This window comes from Pipistrellus kuhlii, unplaced genomic scaffold (genome assembly GCF_014108245.1).
Source record: "Pipistrellus kuhlii isolate mPipKuh1 unplaced genomic scaffold, mPipKuh1.p scaffold_m20_p_83, whole genome shotgun sequence".
Lineage (NCBI taxonomy): Eukaryota > Metazoa > Chordata > Mammalia > Chiroptera > Vespertilionidae > Pipistrellus > Pipistrellus kuhlii.
Genome location: NW_023425588.1, coordinates 115,094 through 138,330, shown reverse-complemented (window position 1 = coordinate 138,330; position 23,237 = coordinate 115,094). Strand labels below are relative to the sequence as shown.

At 46.1% G+C, this 23,237-nt stretch overlaps 1 long non-coding RNA gene and 2 gene segments (V, D, J or C); all 3 read right to left on the bottom strand.

Annotated features, from left to right (window-relative positions):
- The window catches only part of LOC118712129, a 199,876-nt gene that overhangs the window by 98,813 nt on the left and 77,826 nt on the right, over nucleotides 1-23,237 (bottom strand).
- The window catches only part of LOC118712122, a 106,738-nt gene that overhangs the window by 62,629 nt on the left and 20,872 nt on the right, over nucleotides 1-23,237 (bottom strand).
- Nucleotides 688-23,108, bottom strand: LOC123651815. Its single transcript, XR_006740760.1, has 3 exons — nucleotides 23,006-23,108; nucleotides 4,503-4,801; nucleotides 688-699 (listed from the first exon to the last, which is right to left on the bottom strand). It is a non-coding gene; the product is annotated as an uncharacterized LOC123651815 (long non-coding RNA).

The window sequence follows — 23,237 nt, the reverse complement described above, 5'->3', positions numbered from 1 at the left end:
TGAGCTCTGTGACTGAGCCTGGGAGCAAAGTTAAATTAAGGCAGAGCAGGAAATTTTGTCTTGGGTTAGGCCTCCACCTGTTCCTGTCTGGGACCTTTTCTGGTTCCCAGCACACCGTGGTACACTGGATGGTCCCTGAAGCCCAGCCCTTCGGCCTCCCTCAGGGAGGTTTGTATCTGGGCTCACACTGACTTCTCCTCACTGTGTGTCTGGCACAGTAATATACAGCCATGTCCTCATCTTTCAGGCTGTTCATTTGCAGATACAACGTGTTGTTGGCATTGTCTCTGGAGATGGTGAAGCAGGCCTTCACAGCACTGGCATAGTTTGTGGTACTTCCTGTTGGGAGCCAGCAGAGTTGAGGCAAGCAACTCAGTCTTAAGGAAATAGAATTAAGTTCCTTCTAGCAGAAGTTATGCGGTGCCCTGAGGGCTTGGCCAAAAGAAAAGATTAACATGGGGCTTAGCATCTTCCTGTCTTCCTGCCTCTTCCCCTTCCTGATCCTCCCCCCTAGATAGCCCAGCCATGGAATGTTGCACCTTGGAATGTCACACCACCCCTGGCAATTAGCCAATCCTGTGTTGCCAGATACCAAAGACCCCCCCTGCATAGGCAACCATGCCCCCCTTTGTTTCTGCTGTATAAATACAGCCATTTCAGAGAATAAAAGTTCGAGGCTTGATCAGAACCTTGTCTTGCCTCCATTCTTCCGCGTTCCTTGTTTGTTTCATTCTCTTAGGTGGTTCCTGCATGCCCCCGTTGTTGTCCCGCAGGTCGGGACAACTTCCATCAGGATTAATTTCCCCAAGCCACTCCAGCCCCTTCCCTGGAGCCTGGAAGACCCAGAACATCCAGGAGCTACTGAAGGTGAATCCAGAGGCTGCACAGGAGAGTCTCAGAGAGCTCCCCTCCTCCCCCCCCAGGTTGCACGAAGCCTCCACCAGCCTCCACCAGCTGCACCGCACACTGGAAACCTGCAAACACAGACACAGGGGGACTTAGAATCACATGGAAGCACAAACAGGCACAGGCACAGATCTCAGCACTCCCCTCTCCTGAGAATGATCTTGAAGAATGATCACGAGGAAAACACAGTTTGGCACCAAGTTCTTAGTGGAGCCGCTGAGGTCCTGTCTCAGGAACGTGGGTTCTGGGTGTCTCCCCAGCATGTGGGGCTGGGCCCACTTTTATGAGCAGGAGGAGAGCCCCATTTGCATGGCGTCTGGATATAAAGTTGCAGTGAGGACCCTGGGCTGCATGCGGCCCCAGATGGAAAGGACTCTAGGATGCTGGCCACAAGGGGTCCTGTCCTGACCCATCCTCCCTCCCTTTTTCCATTTCCAAGACCCAGTTATCCTGATCCCATTTCTTTGGGATAAAAATTTGTATTGGAATGATTCTTTTATTTTGAGACTAAAAGATTGTCTTTGTTGTTTTCCCCAATCACATCTCACACACATGAATATGGAACCAGGCAATGCATGGGCCCCTGCTGCCTGTCACTGCTGAGCCAATGAGGCAGAGACAGGGTGGATCATATATGAGCCTTTATTCCAATGCTGCGGGCAATATGAGAATGTAGCCGGCCATCCACAGAAATCTGCTCTCCTCCCCCTTCCGCCCCCCCCCCCCCCCCCCCCCCCCAGTATCCAGCTACTTGTATTGGGTAAAAGGACAGAAGCTCACAGGGAAAATGCCCAAAGGCTGTGCCAAAGGGGCCATTGACAGGGAGCAGAGGCCTGGGTATTCCCCTGGCTGGTGGGCTGCTTCCTGCACCAAAGTTGTGCGCCTCTCCCTGATCCCAGGCAGCTCCACATGGGAGGAAGGGCTGTACTTGCAGGTGAGCTCCCAGGTCCCCGTGCGGCTGCCAGCCAGGTGAGAACATGCTTCTTCAATCAGAATGAACAATCATGGTTACCAGAGCAGGATTACTGTGTCTTACTGTTCTAGCTGGTCCCCCACATTCTATCTCTTCCTATCAATACCTCGAATGTGTACAAGTGACGAGGGAGGAGAGGCTGGGCTGGACCCTGTGGCCACAGCCTCTGTCTCAAACCTGCTGTCCCTGTCACAAGCACGCAGCTGCCTGCCCGAAACCACAGATTTCACTCGACTTCCCTGCTGTTTGTGTGCAAAAGTCCTGTGTCCCCAGCCTCTCAATGTAGGAGCATTTCCATCCTTTAAAATGGAGCCCTGGCTGGTGTGGTTCAGTGGCTGGACCATTGAGAGGGTGTGAACTCTTTAAAATTAATCCTATTAAGGAAGTAGGTTTGCAATAACTGTGTGCACTTTTCACTCTAGGTTACAAACTTATCAGGCAACCTAAGAACACACAGGAGGACTTGGAGACACAGGAAAAAAACAATTTATTTCCAGATGTTGCACCAGTACTGTGATTCAGGGGAGACTGTTTCTCTCCAAATCCTGAGCCCCAATATAGAGGATGTTCTCTCTTTATACCCTTTGGTTTCTATGTTTCCCAAATACGGATGGGACTTCAGACCTTTCTCAGGCTTTTCAGAAAACCCCTTCTGATGGGATGGGAGCCATGTGACCACACGTAAAGGCCTGGTCTAGTGGCAGAGCTGATATACCCTCCGAGGTTGTAGATGGTTCATGGTTTTTGGCCTCTGTAAAATGTGAGTATTTAGGTAAACATTGCTTGGAAGACCAGATTAAGGAAGGGGCAGTGAGTAGACTATAGGCTAATAGGAATGTGGATTAGAGATCTAGAGTCTGGCTGCTAGCACCCCACTTCTAAATGTCTTATTTTAATCATCATCCCCACAGGAAGAAATGGATATGATCGTGCATGAGAGGGGGGGAAGGGGGGGAAGGAAGAGGGGGGAAGGATCAGACCTAAATGGGCAGTCAGATATCCCTCTCACAATCCAGGACTGCTGTCTCCTAACTGCTCATCTGCCTACTTGCCTCTAACCACTTCTGCCTGCCAGCCTGATAACCCCTAACCACTCCCCTGACAGCCTGATGGACATCTAACTGCTCTTCTGCCTGCTCCATTATCCTTAACTCCCCTCCTTTGCTGACCTGATCATTCCCAACTGCCCTCTCTTGCTGATTAAGTCACCCCTAACTTTCTTCCCTTGCCAGCCTGGTCCTTCCCCCCCTGACCCCTCCCGCACAACTTCTCTTCCCTGAAGGCTTAGTAATTCCCAGCTGCCCTCACATACTGGCCTTCTCCCCTGAAGGCTTGGTACCCCCTCCCAACTGTTCTCCCTACAGGCCTGGTCCCCCCAACTGTACTCTCCTGTAGGCCTGGGTCCCCCCAAATGTTCTCCCCTGCTGTCCTGGTCCCTCACAACTGCCTTCCCCTGCTGGCCAACTTATGGTGGCTATCTTGTGTCCACAACGGGGAGGCCATCATTGACCACATGGGGAGTTCATCTTGTGTGTTGGAATGATGGTCAGTTTGCATATTACACTTTTATTAGATAGGATACTCTTGCAGTGTCTGAATAATTTGTAACTTCCCTTTTCCCAGACCCCTTGGTGCACAGCCTAATGTGCCTGAGCACCAGCACAGAGACCACAAATTCCTTCACTGTTATCACATTGATGGTTCCTGCACCCACCTAAGCACGTGTCTCTCATTTTACTCTTTATGGAATCCCAGAGGTTTCCCAGCTTTGTTTTCTCCTACCCCTCACCTCTCTAGTCTATCACCAATGGATTTCATGTAACCCACCTATGTTCCTCCTTGCATTGCATTGTATCAATACAGATGTAACCTGGTATTCTCAGGAGCATTAACTCAGTTTGTTGAGGTTCTGCTTCCCACATTTGTCAACAATTTGGCTAAAATAAACTCACAAACTCTCTTTATAGGTTTGGATATTTTTAAAAATATACATTTTATTGATTTTTTACAGAGAGGGAGGGTGGGAGAAGGAGAGAAATTAGAAATATCAGTGAGAGAGAAACATTGGAAGCTGCCTCCTGCACAGCCCCACTGGGGATATGCCCACAACCAAGGTACATGTCCTTGACCAGAATCAAACCTGAACCCTTCAGTCTGCAAGCCAACACTCTATCCACTGAGCCAAACCTTTTAGCGCTTGAATGTTATTGTTTTTTATGTTAACTGTACTAAGAAGGGGTTTCTTCCTCCCATTTCCTTCCTGTCCTGTTTAATTAACATAAGATTCTTTTATTTATTTAATTTGTTGGTTTTTTTTAAATAGGAATTTGGAATCAGTCTCCTGTGAGACACCCTTCAGTCACTGAATTGTGCCAGATTCACTACAAGGCCTCCATTTTTATTCCCAAACACAGTCTCTAAACCTAGACATAGACAAGGGCTTTCTGTGAGCTCTGTGTCTGAGCCTGGGAGCAAAGTTAATTTAAGGCAGAACAACTCTCCCTCAGCTCAGCGCCCCCTAGTGTCCTGGATGACCTCTGCAGCACAGCCCTGCAGCCTCCCTCAGGGAGGTTTGTGTCTGGACTCACACTGACTTCCCCTCACGGTGCCGCGGGCCCCTGACACAGTACCACACAGCCGTGTCCTCAGCTCTCAGGTTGTTCAGTTGCAGATACAGCATGTTCTTGGCGTTGTCTCTGGAGATGGTGAATCGGCCCTTCACAGCACTGGCATAGACTGTGCCACGTCCATCAGGATTGATTTCCCCAAGCCACTCTAGCCCCTTCCCTGGAGCCTGGCGGACCCAGTGCATCCAGTAGTTACTGAAGGTGAATCCAGAGGCTGCACAGGAAAGTCTCAGAGACCCCCCAGGCCGAACGAAGCCTCCCCCAGACTCCACCAGCTGCACCTCACACTGGACACCTGCAAACACAGAGACACAGGGGGACTTAGAATCACATGGAAGCACAAACAGGCACAGGCACAGGGCTCAGCGCTCCCCACTCCTGACAATGACCTTGGAAAATGATTAGGAGGAAAATGCAGCTTGGCACCAAGTCCATGGTGGAGCCCCTGGGGTCCTGTCTCAGACACGTGGGTTCTGGGTGTCTCCCCAGCATGTGGGGCTGGGCCCTACTTTATGAGCAGGAGGAGAGCCCCATTTGCATGGAGTCTGCATATAAGGTGCAGCTGGGACCCTGGGCTGCATGCCTGACCTTGTCATCCTAGGGGCGACCCCAGATGGGAAAGGACTCAAGGATGCTGGCCACAAGGGGTCCCATCCTTACCTGCTCCACTCCTCCTTTCATGACACCAGTCAAACTGTCCCCATTTCTTGGGGACAGACAGCTCTCAGGATTGAGATTTCTCCATCCTTGGGGTTTGAAGAGGATCCAGGGTTGCTTCCCCCAGAGGCACATGGATGGATCTTCCTCTCGCTCTCCTTCACCCGCTGTGGGCAATGTTGCCTTTCTGAGTTTGGGAATAGGAACTTGCATTGGAATGATGCTTTTATTTTGAGACAGAAATATTATCTTTTTGTTGTTTTCCCCAATCACATCTCACACACATGAATATGGAACCGGGCAATGCATGGGCCTCTGCTGCCTGTCACTGCTGAGCCAATGAGGCAGAGACATGGTGGATCATACATGAGCCTTTATTCCACTGCTGTGGGCAATAGCGGAGCACAGCTGGCCATCCACAGAAACCTGCTCAGCCCCCCATAACCAGCTGCTTGTATTGGGTAAAAGGACAGAAGCTCACACAGGAAGTGGCCAAAGACTGTGCCATAGGGGCTGTTGACAGGGAGCAGAGGCCTGGGTATTCCCCTGGCTGGCAGGCTGCTTCCTGCACCAAAGTTGTGAGTCTCTCCCTGATCCCCGGCAGCTCCACATGGGAGGAAGGGCTGCACTTGCAGGTGAGCTCCCAGGTTCCCGTGCGGCTGCCAGCCAGATGAGAACGTGCTTCTTCAATCAGAATGAACAATCATGGTTACCAGAGCAGGATTATTGTGTCGTACAGTTCTAACTGGTCCCTCACATTCTATCTCTCCCCTATCAATACCTGGAATGTGTGCAAGTGACAAGAGAGGAAAGTCTGGGCTGAACCCTGTGGCATAGCCTCCTTCTCAAACCTGCTGTCCCTGTCACAAGCCCTCAGCTGCCTGCCCGAAAACACAGATTTCACTCGACTTCCTTACTGTTTGTGTGCAAAAGGCCTGTGTTCCCAGCCTCTGAATGTGGAAGAGATTCCAATCTTTAAAATGGAGCCCTGGCTGGTGTTGCTCACTGGTTGGACGATTGGCCTGCACACCACAGGGTGTGAATTGTTTAGAACTAATCTCATTCAGGAAGCAGGTTTGTGATAACTGTGTGCACTTTTCGCTCCATGTTACAAACTTACCAGGCAACCTAAGAACACACAGGAGAACTTGGAGACACAGGAAAAACCCATTTATTTCCAGATATTTCACATGCACCAGTACTGTGATTCAGGGGAGACTGTTTCTCTCCAAATCCTGAGCCCCAATATGGAGGAAGCCCTCCCTTTATGGTCTTTGGTTTCTTAGTCCCCCAAATATGGATGGGACTTCGGACTTTTCTCGGGCTTTGCAGAAAACCCCTTCTGATGGGATGGAAGCCATGAGACCACACCTTAAGGCCTGCTCTAGTGCCAGAGCTGATAGCCTCTCCGGGGCTGTGTATGGTTCATGCTTTATGGCCTCTGTAAAATGGGAGTATTTAGGTAAACATTTCTTGGAAGAACAGATTAAGGAAAAGGCAGTGAGTAGACTATAGGCTAACAGGAATGTGCATTAGGGATCCAGAGTCTGGCTGCTAGAACCCCACCTCCAAATGTCTTATTTTCATCATCTCCCCACAGGAAGAAATGTGTATGAATGTGCTTGGGAGGGGGGAGAAAAGAGAGGGAGGATGGATCGGGCCTAAAAGGTTAGTCACACATGCCTGTCACAATCCAGGACTGCTGATTCCCAACTGCTCACCTGCCTACTTGCCCCTAACCGCTTCTGCCTGCTAACCTGATCACCCCCTAACCACTTCCCTGCCAGCTTGATGGGCACTTAACTGCTCTTCTGCCTGCCCTATTTCCTTAACTGCCCTCCTCTGCTGACCTGGTCATTCCCAATTGCCCTGCCCTACTGGCCCTGTTCCCCATCATCCCTCCCCTCTAGGCAACATCCCGCCAACTGCCCTCTTCGGCACACCTGCGTACCCTCCAACTTCCCTCCCTTGCAGGCCTGGTCCCCCCCTCCAATTGTCCTCTCCTGCAGGTGTGCCCATGCAACTGCCCTCTCCTGCTGGTGCACCCATGCAACTGTCATTTCCTGCTGGTGTACCCACACTACTGTCCTCTACTGCAGACCTGGTCACTCACAACTGCCTTCCCCTGCTGGCCAACTTGTGGTGGCCATCTTGTGTCCACATGGGGTGGCCATCATTGACCACATGTGGGCGGACATCTTGTGTGTTGGAGTGATGGTCAGTTTGCATATTACACTTCTATTAGATAGGATACTCTTGCAGTGTCTGGATAATTTGTAACTTCCCTTTTCCCAGATCCCTTGGTGCACAGCCTAATGTGCCAGGGCGCCTGGACAGAGACCACAAATTCCTTCACTGTTATCACATTGATGGTTTCTGCACCCACCTAAGCACATGTCTCTCATTTTACTCTTTATGGAATCCCAGACGTTTCCCAGTTTTGCTTTCTCCTACCCCTCACCTCTCTAGTCTATCACCAATGGATTTCATGTAACCCACCTACTCAGATGTAACCTGCCATTCTGAGGAGTATTAGCTGTTTGTTGAGGTTCTGCTTCCCACTTATGTCTACAAATTGGCTGAAATAAACTCACAAACTCTCTTTACAGGTTTGGATGCTTTGAAAAAAACATATTTTATTGATTTTTTACAGAGAGAGAGGGTGAGGGATAGAAAATTAGAAACATCAGTGAGAGAGAAATATCTGTCAGCTATCTCCCACACAGCCCCCACTGGGGATGTGACCACAACCAACGTACATGCCCTTGACTGGAATTGAATCTGAACCCTTTAGTCTGCAGGCCAACACTATCCACTAAGCCAAACCTTTTAGGGCTTAAATGTTATTGTTTTTTAAGTTAACAGTACTTAGACAGGGTTTCCCCCTACCATATCCTTCCTGTCTTGTTTTATTAAGGTAAGTTTCCTTTATTTATTTAATTTGTTTTGTTAATCCTCAACCAGATAGAAATTTGTGATCAGGGTCTACCATGAGACACCCTTCAGTCACAGACACTGAATTGTGTGAGATTCATGACAGAATCTCCTTTTTATTCTCAAACACTAACCCTAAACTCAGATGTAGACAAGGGCTTTCTGTGAGCTCTGTGACTGAGCCTGGTAGCAAAGTTAATTTAAGGCAGAGAATGAAATGGTATCTTTGCTCAACTCTCCACCATCTCCAGGCCTTTCAGCTGTGCTGGTGCCCATCGCCCCCTGGTGTACTGCATGCTCCCTGCAGCCCAGCCCTGCTGCCTCCCTCAGCGAGGTTTGTATCTGGACTCACACTGACTTCCCCTCACTGTGTGTCTGGTACAGTACTACAGGACAGTGTCCTCATCTTTCAGGATGTTCATTTGCAGACACAGCGTGTTCTTGGCGTTGTCTCTGGAGATGGTAAGCAGCCCTTCACAGCACGGGCATATTTCGTGGTACTTCCATCAGGATAGATTTCCCCAAGCCATTCCAGTCCCTTCTCTGGAGCCTAGAGCTAGAACACCCAGAACATCCAGGAGCTACTGAAGGTGAATCCAGAGGCTGCACAGGAGAGTCTCAGAGACCCCACAGGCCGCACCAAGCCTCCCTCAGACTCCACCAGCTGCACCTCACACTGGACAACTGCAAACACAGAGACACAAGGTGGACTTAGATTCACATGGAAGGACAAACAGGCACAGGCAAAGGTCTCAGCGCTCCCCTCTCCTGAGAATGACCTTGGAAAATGATCAGGAGGAAAACACAGCTTGGCACCAAGTCCATGGTGGAGCCGCTGGGGTCCTCTTTAGGCATTTGGATTCTGGGTGTCTCCCCAGCATGTGGGACTGGGCCCTCTTTTATGAGCATGAGGAGCGCCCCATTTGCATGGAGTCTGGATATAAGGGTGCAGCAGTGACCCTGGTATGCATGCCTGATTTTGTCATCCTAGGCGACCCCTAGGGAAAACACTCAAGGATGCTGGCAACAACTAGTGCCTTCCTGACTCACCCTCCTCCCTCCTTTCCAGAGACTAGGTCACTCTGACAATATTCCCTTGGGGGCAGTTTTTCTTATTCTACAAAATATAACTTTATTTTTTTAGCTTGAATAATAGAAAAGATAAACTTAACTGTCAGACATTGCAAACTAGCCATCTATAGGGGCTGATACACTGATACTGATATTAGGTCACATATTCTGTCAAGTGTTTGTTCATCCAAGTTTACAGATGACTATGTAGATAAGATATGTACTAAAAGTTATAAGCTGTCTTACAGAAAGAACTAGAAGGATATGAAAAAAGGAAATACTCCCTCCTGTGTTAGTTCAAAATCTGACAGAGGTAATCTGCTCAGAACCTTTGCAATAAAGATGACTCCTAACTAATTGGCTCATTAGGCATCAGATAAATGGCTTCACAGATAAGAAAAAGCTAAAGGAGTTCATCACTGCCAATCTAGTATTATATGAAATGTTGAAAGGTATTCTTTAAGAAGAGGAAGAAGCTGAGACCTGTTTGGCTCAGTGGATAGAGCATCGGCCTGAGAACTGAAAGCTCCTAGGTTCCATTCCCATCAAGGGCATGTATTTTGATTGCTGGCACTTCCACAGTAGGGGGTGTGCAAGAGGCAGCTGATGGATGATTCTCTCTCATTGATGTTTCTAACTCTATCCTTCTCTCTTCCTCTGAAAAAAATCAATAAAATATATTTTTTAAAAGAGAAGAAGAAGAAGAATAAGGTAATGATAAAAATTATGAGCAATAAACAGATATTTATCGACAAGTGTATCTAAAAAACCAAATGAATAAAAAAGCTGATGAACAGAATGAACTGGTGAATATAATAGAATCAGGGGCATAGAAAGGGAGTGGACTGAAAATTCTTCCAATGGGGAAAAGCATTCTGGGGTGTGCGGGAAGAGACTGGACAAAAATCATACACCTATGGATGAGGACAGTGGGGTAAGGGGGAGGTAAGGGCAGAGTGTGAGGTGGGGACTGGGTGCAGGAAAGCTATGGGTGGAAAAAAGAGGAACAATTATAATAATCTGAACAATTAAGATTTATTTTAAAATAAAATTAATAAAGTGTATGAATCTCATATAAATAAAAGAAAATATATCTAGACCTTCTATGATAAAACTAAGAACAGGTAAATTAGTCTAGTAAAAACTGCTATATTTTTTCTTATTCAATTTCAATTATATTGTATCAGTCTAATTTAGTATTGGAATAGTTAGAAAGAATAAAATAGGCAGAGAAATATTAATTGTGCTTGCAGAAAACTTTTGACCTTGAATCCAGTGTTGCACTGATAAGGCACCTGGACCAAAGCCCTACACCAGCAGAGCAGTCTGCAGCCAGTAAAAATCAATAAAACCTATGTCTCCCTGCTTCCTAATTGACTGCCAACACCCCTCCCTCCTGTGTTTCCCAGCCCAGGGACCATTGCTTGTCTCCCTCTCCTATTGTGAGTGAGCAGAGGACAATTCCTACAGAGAGGAGAAATAGAAACAGAGGGAGTTTCAGAGAAAACTACAGACTGCTGCTGTAGTAGTCCTTCTTCCTAGAGGCAAGGGTCTGATCTATGGGGTAAAAATGACTCTTAGTTGGCCTGAAAAGATAGCAGATGAAGAAAAGGGTTTGTAGGGAAATTTCAGACTGAAAGCTTGGAGGGCCTCTTCAAAGAAAAGATCTTTAATCCAGTTACAGATACTATCAGAATCAGGATGAGGGAGCACGGGAAAGACCAGGTTATGTCCTCTGAGGATACTACAATATTAAATAAGTGAAATTGGCAAATCAAACAAAACACATAACCACGAAGGCAACAGACTGCACAAGACACACAACCAGAGTTAATGGAGTCCACTAATAGTTAATAATAATTTCAGCTTTAGTTCCGCCTCAGGTGGCTCTTATTGAACTATGATGCCACAGTCAGGGACAGGGCCTGTAAATCTCTCAGCCCTGTGAAGCTGTAAACCCTGCCCTTGGAAGTCTCTGTCCACTAAAAGAGATAAAAAGCCATAAATAAAAGTTCTTTGTTCTTTGAAATTTCACAAATTTATACCTTTAAATTAACCCTAGAACTTCAAAATTTCAATTTAATATAGAATATTCACAAACCAGCCGAAACCGGTTTGGCTCAATGGATAGAGCATTGGCTTGGAGACTGAAGGGTCCCGGGTTCGATTCCGGTCAAGAGCATGTACCTTGGTTGCGAGCATATCCCCAATAGGGGGTGTGCAAGAGGCAGCTGATCGATGACTCTCTCTCACTGATGTTTCTAACTCTCTATCTCTCTCCCTTCCTCTCTGTACAAAATCAATGAAATGTATTTTAAAAAAAGAATATTCACAAATCATAGAAAACTGAAACCCTTACTTATACAAACATAGACAGAAATTTTTATTAGATACTTCAGCTGGTTTCCTCTCTGACAGAGAGCAAAAGACTGTGAAAAAAGAAATCTCACAGCTGCTAGAACCTTTTGTATTCATTGCAGGTCCACCCCGTCTTTAATCGAATTAAACAATAGAAAGAGATAACAAATAATCTCATGTATACAGCTAGAAGGCACAATGTAGCTTTTGCTTCACACAGATCAGTTAATGAACAGATAATTATGCAAAAACAGACAAACATCCATACCAACAGTCTCTTAGTAGACTAGCACAGATTGGAGCTGAGCAGATAAATGAAACAATGCCCAACTCCCCAGAGGAGCTTGGGGGCACTCCCAGCACCCATGTCCCAGAACAAAATTCTCAACCAATGTCTTGGTGAGAACCTACTTGAGGAGTTAAGACTGCGTCTAGTCCCCCTTCTTGGTAGCAAAGTGGCTAGTCCCACATTGTTATAGTTATATTAGTGTGATGTTTGATTTATATTTTAAGGATTTAAAACAGTCGGAGAATAATTATTTGTGTGATTTAAAATAGGAGTGAAAGCATTTACTTTTATGAGTGATTTATAGTTTAAGTGTGAGTTGTATTTCTGATCTTATTCTGATTTTATTTTAAGAAAAGGAATTATTTGAAATGTATTTAAAGACATAGTATAAGTAACTCCATTTAGTGTGACTTGAATCCATTTTGTAAAACTTAAGTTTTAAAAGTGACTCTGATCCCCTAACTGTGTAAACGCCCTAACATGTGCTTATCTGGAAAATTGGAAAGACAGGAAAAAAGTACCTGGAGACTCCTCAATTAAAACACACTGAAGACTCATCATGACACAGCGGAAAATGGACTTAAAGGAAGGAAACTGAGGCACCAGGTCAGAGACCACTAAGGGCTCCTCCGCCCGACGTATTCCCTCCACTTCCTTCTCCCTGTTCGAGATACTGTGTGAAGCTCTGCCTGAGTGAATGAGCTGTCACTCTGCATGTGAGCCAAACCTCTGAGGCCTCAACTTTGACCGAGACGCTGCCATGGCGTGTTCCTGTCCAGTGTGTGTGTCTGTCAGCGCGGATCTCCAGGTGACCTGCCTAGGCTTCTGGAAATAACCAGGACTCTGGTAAATAAACTGTGGGATTCAAGCATCTTAATATTTGTCTCTGTGTTTAGTTTATGATTGGTCAAATTTAATTAAGTCCAATCCTTTGGCTGAGGGACCTCAGTCACCTGTGCATACGTTCCCACCTAAGGGTGAAGTTGGAACACACACAAACAAACAGCAGAGTAAACTCATACTTCCTTAATCAAATCTGAATTCACTCACCTCTAGAGTCCCACACTTATATAATATACCAGATAGTCCCAGTTCTTTTACTTCTACCAGGTATTTACCCAGAGGTTAAACAGTCCGCCTGACTTCTGATTAACTTGCCTGAGGAAGTCCTTGACTTCCAGGGAGGTGATCAAGCTCCCCCATCCACTCACTTGTGTGGGCCTCACTGATAAGAGCCCCTACCTTGCCGAAACTGGTTTGGCTCAGTGGTAGAGCATCGGTCTGTGGACTGAAAGATCCCAGGTTCGATTCTGGTCAAGGGCATGTATTTTGGTTGCTGGCACTTCCACAGTAGGGGGTGTGAAAGAGGCAGCTGGTCGATGTTTCTCTCTCATCTACTTTTCTAGCTCTCTATCCCTCTCTCCTCTCTCTGTAAAAAAATCAATAATATATATATATATATATATATTTTTTTTTTTTTTTTAAAAGAGCCCTTACCTTACTGATTCTGTCCACAGGTCCAGAAGTGTCTGTCCATTCTCTCCAGATGCCAGCCGAGTCCTGGGCTGAGGTCTGGGAGGGCCCTGTGTCCTCCAGTATACAATTCTGCTAAACCAGCAGATCGGCTCATCCCAGAGGCCTATCCCATCCCCTGGGCCCCAAATCTGGCCCATTCACTGGAGGTCAAAAAGCAAAGCACCGTTATTTCTCCATGTTTTAGGGAACCATTAATGTTACAGAAAACTGGAGAAGAACTAGGCAACACTTAGAGAGATGGAGTTACATTTATTATTATAAGTGTGTAAGGGCCCAGAGGAAAATGACTCTCAAACTCTGGGCCCAAACAATGAGGAACTTTTCCTATTTACATATATTTTTTTTTTCCAGGAAAATGGAAATGAGAAAGAAACTGGGATTGCAACACTTATATCAGACAAAATAGACTTTGAAGTAAAGGCCATAAGAAGAGATAAGAAAGACCACAACATAATACTAAAGAAAGCAATTGAACAAGAAGATATAACTCTAATAAACATATAAATCTGCTCCAATACAGGAAAACCCACATACATAAGACAACTTCTGGAAGATATCAAGGGAGAAATCAATAGAAATACAGTCACAATAGGGGACTTTAATATCCCACTGACACCACTGAATAAATCCTATAAACAAAAAATCAGCAAAGAAAGAGCAATCCTAAATGACTCCCTCAATCAGTTGGGCCTAATTGATATCTTTAATATATTTCACCCCAACGCCACAGAATATATATTCTTCTCAAGTGCACATAGGACATTTTCAAAGATAGACCAGATATTTGGACACAGGCAGTCTCTTCAAATTCAATAAGATAGGAATCATAATAAGCATTTTCTCAGATCACAATGGCCTAAAATTAGAAATAATCTACAATAAAGACAATGAAAAAAAAATCAAAGACTTAAAGGCTAAAAAGCATGCTATTAAACAATGATTGTTGTTTAATAATGTTGCCAAAAAGATCAAAGAATAAATAAAAAAACATCCTGCAAACAAGTGTCAATGAAAACACAACAATCTAAATTCTATGGGACTCAATGAAAGTAGTCCTTCAGAGAGAAGTTCAGAGCTCTATAGGCCTACCTTAAAAAATAAAAATAAAAATAAAAATAAAAATTGTAAAAAAATTATCTAACCTTGCAACTTAAAACATTAGAAATAGAGAAACAAGAAAAACCCACAGTAACCAGAGGAAGGAAATAATAAAGTACAGAGCAGAAATAAATGACACAGAACAAAACAAACAAACAAAAAATAACAAAACAAAAAAAGCTATTCAAAAGATCAATGAAACCAAGAGCTGGTTCTTGAAAGGATAAACAAGATTGATGAACTTCTAACCAGGCTCACCAAGAAGCAAAGAGAGAGGACCCAAATAAGCAAAATCATAAAAATAAAAAATAGGCAAAATAACAACAGCCCCCACAGAAATACAAAGGATTGTAAAACAAACAAACAAACAAAATACTGCAAACAACTTTACTCCACCAAAGTGGCCAACCAAGAAAAAATGGACATATTCCTGGAAAAACACAACCTCTCAAAACTCAATCAGGAAGAATAAAAAAACCTGCATAGACTGATAACTACTAATAAAATTGAGACAGAAATCAAAAACCTTCTAGCAAACAAAACCCCTGGCCTGGATGGCTTCCACAGGGGAATTTCACCAAACATTCAAAGAATTAAAACCAATCCTTCTCAGACTATTCAAAAAAAAAAAAAATTCAAGAGGAAGGCACTCTCCGAAGCTCTTTCAATGAAGTCAACATTACACTAATCCCAAAACCAGATAAATACACTACAAAGAAAGAGAATTACAGACCAATATCCCTGATGAACAGATGGTAAAATCCTCAACAAAATTGTAGCAAACTGGATCCAGCAGTACATCAGAAAAATCATACACTATGACCAAGTGGGATTTATTCCAGAGATGCAAGGATGGAACAATATCCACAAATCAATAAATGTGATGCATTACATAAACTAATTGAGAGAGAAAAATCACATAATCATTATCAATTGATACAGAAGAGGCATTTGACAAAGTCCAACACACACTTTTCTGATAAAAATGCTTAACAATGTGGGAATAGAGGGATCATACCTCAACATTATAAAAGCCTTATATGTCACACCTACAGCCAACATCATACTCAGTGGGCAAAAACTAAAGGCATTTCCCCTAAAAACAGGAACAAGACAGGAATGCTTGCTTTCACCACTCCTGTTCAACATAGTACTGGAAGTGCTGGCCATACAGATCAGACAGGAAGAAGAAATAAAAGGCATCCAAATTGGAAAAGAAGGAGCAAAAATCACTTATTTAGAGATGACATGATATTGTACATAGAAAACCATAAAAAAAAATATTAGACTTAATAAATGAATTTGGCAATGTAGCAAGATATAAAATGAACACCCAGAAATCTATGGCAGTTTTGAGAACGGTTTATATAAAAACTTGATTATATTGTAAAAATAAGTTTATCAAGTAATTAGAATATGCACCTCCATTGACAAAGAAAAGTAAGTAAACCGATACATTTGACCCATGATGTACAGATGCCATCAACACCCTCACCCCCCAGCCAATCTGAAGAGCAGGCTTGGTGGTGGTCTGAGGTATTATGTACACTCCTGTCTTAAAATTGTGCTGCTGAATATTCTGGAGAAGCTTAAGAAGTAGCCAGCCACTCGTCCCGCCAAGCCTGGAGACTGAATCCTCTTGCTTTTCTGCTTAGGAGTAAAAGGCCCTTCTCCCAGGTGCCCCCCTTTGCCCCCCCACTTCCGTTCTTTTTTGCCCCTCTTCCCCTCACTTTCTGTATTGACCAAAAAATGTTTCTCAAATTCTGGGCCCAAACATGGAGGAACTATCCCGATTTATATGTTTTTACTATCTTTGTCTCACAAATAGGAGTATTTCCCTTTGCAAGTTCATAAAGCCTTATGTGCTGGGGCTTTCAGACCTGAACCATAGGCCTGGCTTGGTACCATCACTGATAACTTCATCTGGGGAAGGTTTAATGGCCTCTCTGAAGTGGGAGTAGTCTTATTTTCCTTATTACTTAATCAAGCAACCATTTACAGAAGCCAAAATAGCAGGGCTATAATTTCAAACAGCAGTTTTTATAATAAGATGCATGTTTCAGCACCAGCACTCCCTTACTGCCCTGTGATTCCAGTGACCACGGGCTTGTCCACCATTATGCTCTGCAGCTCAGGGGCCCCTGGAGGTTCCCTCAGCACAGGTGTGAGCTGTTGGAAGTGCTCTGAGCTCAGTGCTCAGCTGTCTCCACTTGACACAGGTGGGACTCCACACCCTGACATCACACATGGGCACTGCATGTGGGCTCAGCAAGGCAGCTGTGTTCAGCTTCAGGCCACCTGAGTGGCACTGGCCCTGGCACCTCAGGAAGGGCCTGGCACAAGAAATGGTTATGAGGAGTGGCATAGGGGTGCATTTAAGGCAAAACCTACCAGGCGGGAAGGAGATGGCAGAGCACAGCCACATGGACGTCCTGTTGTTATGCCCAGACTTCGTGATCCCCAAGGACCACCAGGGAGCTGAGTCCGATGCAATGAACAAAAGAGCTTTGTCCATGATAGCATGGGCTCTGTCCCACTCAAGCCAGCAGCATGGCAGAAGAGAGCAAATTTCGCCCAGTCCAGGGGTTTTACTCCTGTTGGTGGTGATGTCACTCCCTTGGCTAACCCTGATTGGTTGGGTGAGGGCTAGGGTTCAATTACAGAATGGAGGATAACTCCTCCCTGCCCCACAATGGAGTCAGGAGCCCATTCTTGCCCCGCCTTACCCTCTCACCGCCCCCTTGTCTAATGTGCCTGAGTCAAATTATTGACTCAGCTTACTTCATTTCAGCATAAATAACAAATAGGGTTACCAAGACCCTTAGTACCACAGTTCCCAACAGTATTGTCCTCACTGAAGTCCAGTTCCCTCCTGCAGGCATCAGTTCTCCTCCTGGCCTGTAGTTGCCAGGATCCAGGCCATACAGGAGCTGGGACTCATGTAGTCAGGTCTGGGTGCCATCTACTTCAACAGCAGTGGGCTTGCTCAGTATAACAGTACAGTGTCCCTTTGAGTCCTTGGGCAGTGAATTTCTTTACCCACATTGAGTTCCTGGGCTATAGGGTCTTCAGGGGGCACTGGCAGTGCATCTGGAACAAGCAAACTGCAGAGCCTGTAAGGACTTGAGCAAGGGAATGGTTACCATACATAATCCCCTCCCAAAAAAGGGGAAACTTGTCCCAGTAAGGGGTACACCTGGCCCTTAAGAGGGCGAAGGACAGAGGGTTGGTCCAATTTTCACTGATTCTAGGACACATTTAGCTAAACCCTTTTTCCAGAGTCTCACTTTACCTGTCCTAAGGCAAGAGCTATACTCTGAGATACATTATCTACCAAGGTGGGTCTGTTATCTGATATTGGCAGCCCAAATCTAGGTATAATCTCCAGGAGTAATCTCTTGACTACTATAGAGGTAGTTTCCATTCTAGTGGGGTATACTTCAACCTAATCTGAAGTATCTACAAAAACTAGACTTCAATGCTGGTGGTTTAATTTCTGAAATCCACCTACCAATGCTCTCCTGGGGAAGATCCCTGGGACCCGAATTCCCAGGGAGACCCCCTTACCTTGCTTAGCATATACCTGTGCATAGACAGTACTTCTGGCAACTCTGCCTCACAGGAGCTCAGAAGTCTTGGTGACACTTAAGTGGGTAATCTGGTGTCACTGGGCAACTCTGACCTAGAGCTTCTGGGACCAACAGTCTTGTCATCTGGAGAGTCCACCAATCATCTGGTCCTTCAGGGGATTCCTTCTGGCTGCAGTTGGTAACCCTCTTTTCTCTGTGGTTGGCACAGTGTCTCCATCAAAGGGCCTGGAATAAGGCCAAAAGTTCTGGAGCTGTGCCCAAATGGTGTGGTCCAGGGTGACTACCACTGCCCCTGCGTATCAGGTCCCATCCTGAACGTAACTGCTCTCATCCTTGAACAGTACCTTGTCGTCTGTTACCTCTGTGCAGTCATAAATGGGTTCCTCCATCATCATCTGGAAGCAGGCTGGCAGGATTCATAGCCAGAGTCTTTATGAATCCGGACACAGGGCTGGTCCAGGAGAAAAGCTTTGCTTCTGGCCCAGAGTCTGCTTATCTGCCTTCTTCACCAGCAATGCTGTGGTGGCCACTGCCTGGAAGCATGCTGGCCACCCTGCTGCCACAGGGTCAGTCTCTTAGACAGATATTCAACAGGTCTCTTCCAGGGACCTAGAGTCTGAGTGAGAACCCCTTTGGCAATGCCTCTTACCTCATTCACGTAGAGGTGGAAGGGCTTCTTGATGTCTGGCAGGGCTAGGGCAACTGCTGAGATGAGAAGCCTCTTTGGCTCCTCAAAGGCCTGTTGTTCCACTTGGGACCAGTTCAACAGCTGCATTCCCCCAGTACATGTTCCTTCCGAGGACCGCAGTCCTTCTTGATGTCCAAGGAAAACAGGCAGTTTGTCCGGTGGCTTCCTGGGCTGATGTATGGGTCCTATTGGCTCTCTCAAGATTAAATAGGCTGCCCCAATGCCCATCAGGAAACTAACAGGCGTGCCTTTCCTAGCTAACCTTTCAGGACATTTTCTTTATAACTTTTATAAAAATCTTATCTTCCAAAAATACATAATCATGCCTCAAGTTTTAAAGAAAAGGCAAGGGAGGAGGGAGCAGGTCCAGTACCTGTTCCCATGCCTCTAACAGCTTGAAATTTAAAATGCCACATTTTTCCTACAGATACAGATTTATCTACATTTCTAAGCCCCCTCTACTCTGCGCCCCACCCCCAGAACATCGGTGAAAATTGTCCAAGCAGTTGCGGGGGGTTAAATCATACAAATAATTGTTTTCACATTGTTTTAACACAATTCTAAATAAATTATATACCTTTGTGATGAAGTCTACTTAAATCTATAAAGTAGACACACATGACTGAAACCAAAAATGATTCCCAAAGTTTAAACAACCGAATGTACAAATACAAGATGCAGGTACAAGCCCAAATTCAAACTTACAATGTGATTACAAATGATAACATCAATGGCATATGAGAAAAGCAAAACAAAACAAATTAATATGGCTATCACTTTTTCTACATTAAGAGAAAAATATATGATTTGGCCTACTTCTTCACAAGAGGCACACTATAAATTCCCAATAAATTTACTTAGGTCTGTATGAAACAACCTGGATAGGGCTCAAGCATCATATAGATTCCTCATCTGACAAATGAGAATAAATCAATCCTTGAGATATTTGATCATTACTGCTTATTCTAAACACATGTAATACAGGTTAGCCTGCCATATTCTAGGCATTTAGTTACTGCAATTAACTTTTCCTAATTCAATTTATACTTTGAACTTTTAAAGCTGGCAAGTCAAATATATTTGGCATTTTTTAGATTAATAACATTACATTTCTACTACATCTTGCTTACTTAGGGTAAAGTTTCAGCAACAGATCTGGTCACACATTTTTTCAGATCTCAAAATTTTTTTCTGAAGTTCAAACAAAGCACTGAATAATCTCTTTGCAGGAGAACTAATAGTCTTGTGCTCTCCGGCCTCCCCTAGACCTCTCCGTACCAGAGGCAGTTTACTAAGATTTAAGACAATGTCAGAAAAAATGAATTTTGTTCATAGGTCAATCACAATTCATACTTATATGACTCTGCTTAGCTGATACCAATGACAAAGACTAAACATTGTAAGCAAGGCCATCTGGGCAGCTTCACCACGGAATCACCTGCCACTCCCTGCAGATCACTGGAGTAGCATTCAAATGCAAATGAACACATTCTTTAGCTGAAAACTCCCAGTCATTCTTATAAACTTGTTACCATTACCATCTAGTTTCCGCCTCATGGCAGGGAATTTCAAAAGCTGCTTACAATGACTTGGGAAACCAGTTTTAATTTACCTCCCAGTTAATCTCCACCATTTTTAAAACTTATACTGTACACAGAAAAGAGTTTTAAGCACAGCCCAAAACTATGCGCACTCGTTTTGAACTGGCCTTTTCCCTTTACTGAGCACAGAAATTCGCCCTTGAGCTCTTCTCCCGGACTGATGCCTCCACGCCAGCCCAGGACACCGCCCCCCCCCGGCCCAGGCCCCCAGAGCGAGGCTGCTGCCGCAGCGGCCCCAGCCACACTACTTAGGCCGCACCCTGAGGAGAAAGCGCAAGTCGCCCCAGCGGCTTCCCGGCTCCACCTCCCCTTCTCCAGGCAGCCAGCAAATTAACCAAGGTGCCTGCTTCCCGAGTGAGACCACCACTGCCCAGCCGCACTCCAATGCACAGACTGAGCCTCACAAAAGCCCCTCCTTCGACCCAACGCCACCAGGGGGCCCCGCACCACCACACAGGTCACACTTTGCCGGCTCCATCCTGGGGTGCCATGTCGCCAACCGATACCAAACTCAGACCTGGGAAAGGCTCACTTTCCACAGGTTAGGCAACAGCTCACAATGCTCACCTCGTCCTGGGAGAGGCTACCATCCCTCTTCCCATGTGAGGGTCCCTCTAGGGTAGGGGTGTCGAACTCAATCAGAGAAGGGGCCAAAATCTAAAATCCAGCCTAAATCGCGGGCCGAATGGTTTACTGAACAGTCATAAACTGTCATTGTGATGGAAACGCAGCGGAGTGCGGTGTGGGCCACATTGCAAGGCCTGGCTGGACAGATTTGGCCACATTGCAAGGCCTGGCTGGACAGATTTGGCCCGCAGGCCTTGTGTTTGGCACATGTGCTCTAGGGCCTTCCCGGGAGGTCAGAACGTCTTCTGACCTCCTGCCGGTGGCCTTCATGGTGCGTCCACCAGGTGTATTTGGCCGCCAATTCCATGAGGGGTTTTATGTCCCTCCAGAGCGTGCACACAAGGACACAGACAAACACACACCTACCATGACCAGTCAGTCTCTCTGGATCCGGGCCCCTCATGGTCTTGGCTTGGGATCCTGGACGAGCCCCCATATATTACACCCAGACTTCATGATCCCCAATGACCACCAGGGAGCCGAGTCCGATGCAATAAACAAAAGAGCCTTTTCCATGCTAGCATGGGCTCTGTCCCACTCAGGCCGGCAGCATGGCTGAAGAGAGCAAATTTCACCCAGTCCAGGGGTTTTACTCCGGTTGGTGGTGATGTCACTGCCTCGGCTAACCCTGATTGGTTGGGTGAGGGCTAGGGTTCAATTACAGAATGGAGGATAACTCCTCCCTGCCCCACAGTGGAGTCAGGAGCCCATCCTCTCCCCGCCCTGCCCTCTCACTGTGCAGGCCCGATACGGGGAGAATGTGGGCTGCAGAGGACAGAGGGCAAGGATGGGTGTGTACCATGTCTCTCTTCAGCAGATTCTCAGTTATAAAGTAAAAATATAATTCACACCTTAAAGAATTTTTGTGAATTTATTTGAGCTAAACTGTTGACATATGCCATGAAACAGAACCTCAATGAATTGAGATAATGCTCCAGAGAATGGAGGGTTACATCTGTCTTTGTACACAGCAATCAAAGGAAAGGGACATAGGAGAGCTACATGAAATTCATTGTAACTGCCTCCCTGCAGGACACCCTGAGAGCTGGGTTCATCTCTCAGGTTCACAGAGCAGTGTCTGTAGGGTGGGACACCTTAAATCCATGTGCAGCCATGTCAGTGAGAGGCAAGCAGCTAACTGCCCCCTATGGGCTCTTCTGAGGGTGGAGCCAGGGGCTGATCACCCTCAAGTGAGGTTTGGGGCCTGGACTCTGCGTCCTCGCCCCCCCCCCCCAGCACTGTGGGGGAGGGAGGGTAACATCATTCTCAGTGAGGGGACAGGAATCCCTAGAATGTTTTCCTTGTCAACCCAGAGAGCAACCATCAGGGACCTGGTGACAGGAAGGGCACAGAAGAAAAGTCACCAGATCTAAAACAGCCACTTCCTCCTTTTTTGCCTGCAGAGAATCTAATTAAAGACACAAAGAAGGAAGCAGGATCTGCCCCAGGGACAACAGGAAAGAAGAAAGCATTGACCCCAATAGGAAGTCTGCAAAACCAACCCCTCCAGGGACAGCTTCTGAGCTGGGACACTAGGTTTGCTTGTGCTGACCACCTCCTGGTGTCCGAGACTCTCCCTGCACCCAGCCCTGTTTCCTCCCTCAGGGAGGTTTGTATCTGGGCTTACACTGACTTCCCCTCACTGTGTGTCTGGTACAGTAATACAGGATAGTGTCCTCAGCTCTCAGGCTTTTCATTTGCAGATACAGCATGTTCTTGGTGTTGTTTCTGTAGATGGTGAATCGACCCTTCACAGAGTAGGCATAGTATGTGGTACTTCCATCAGGATTGGTATTCCCAAGCCACTCCAGCCCCTTCCCTGGAGCCTGACAGAGCCAGTGCATCCAGCAGCTACTGAAGTTGAATGCAGAGGTTGCACAGGAGTGTCTCAGAGACCCCCCCAGGCTGCACCAAGCCTCTGTCAGACTCCACCAGCTGCACCTCACACTGGACACCTGCAAACACAGAGACACAAGGTGGACTTAGATTCACATGGAAGCACTAACAGGCATAGGCACAGGTCTCAGCACTCCCCTCTCCTGAGAATGACCTTGAGAAATGATCAGGAGGAAAACGCAGCTTGGCACCAAGTCCATGGTGAAGTCCCTGGGGTCCTGTCTCAGGCTCGTGGGTTCTGGGTGTCTCCCCAGATGTGTGCTGGGCCCTCTTTTATGAGCAGGAGGAGCGTCCAATTTGCATGGAGTCTGGATATAAGGGTGCAGCTGGGACCTGACCTTGTCATCCTACGGTGACTCCAGATGGAAAGGACTCACATATGCTGG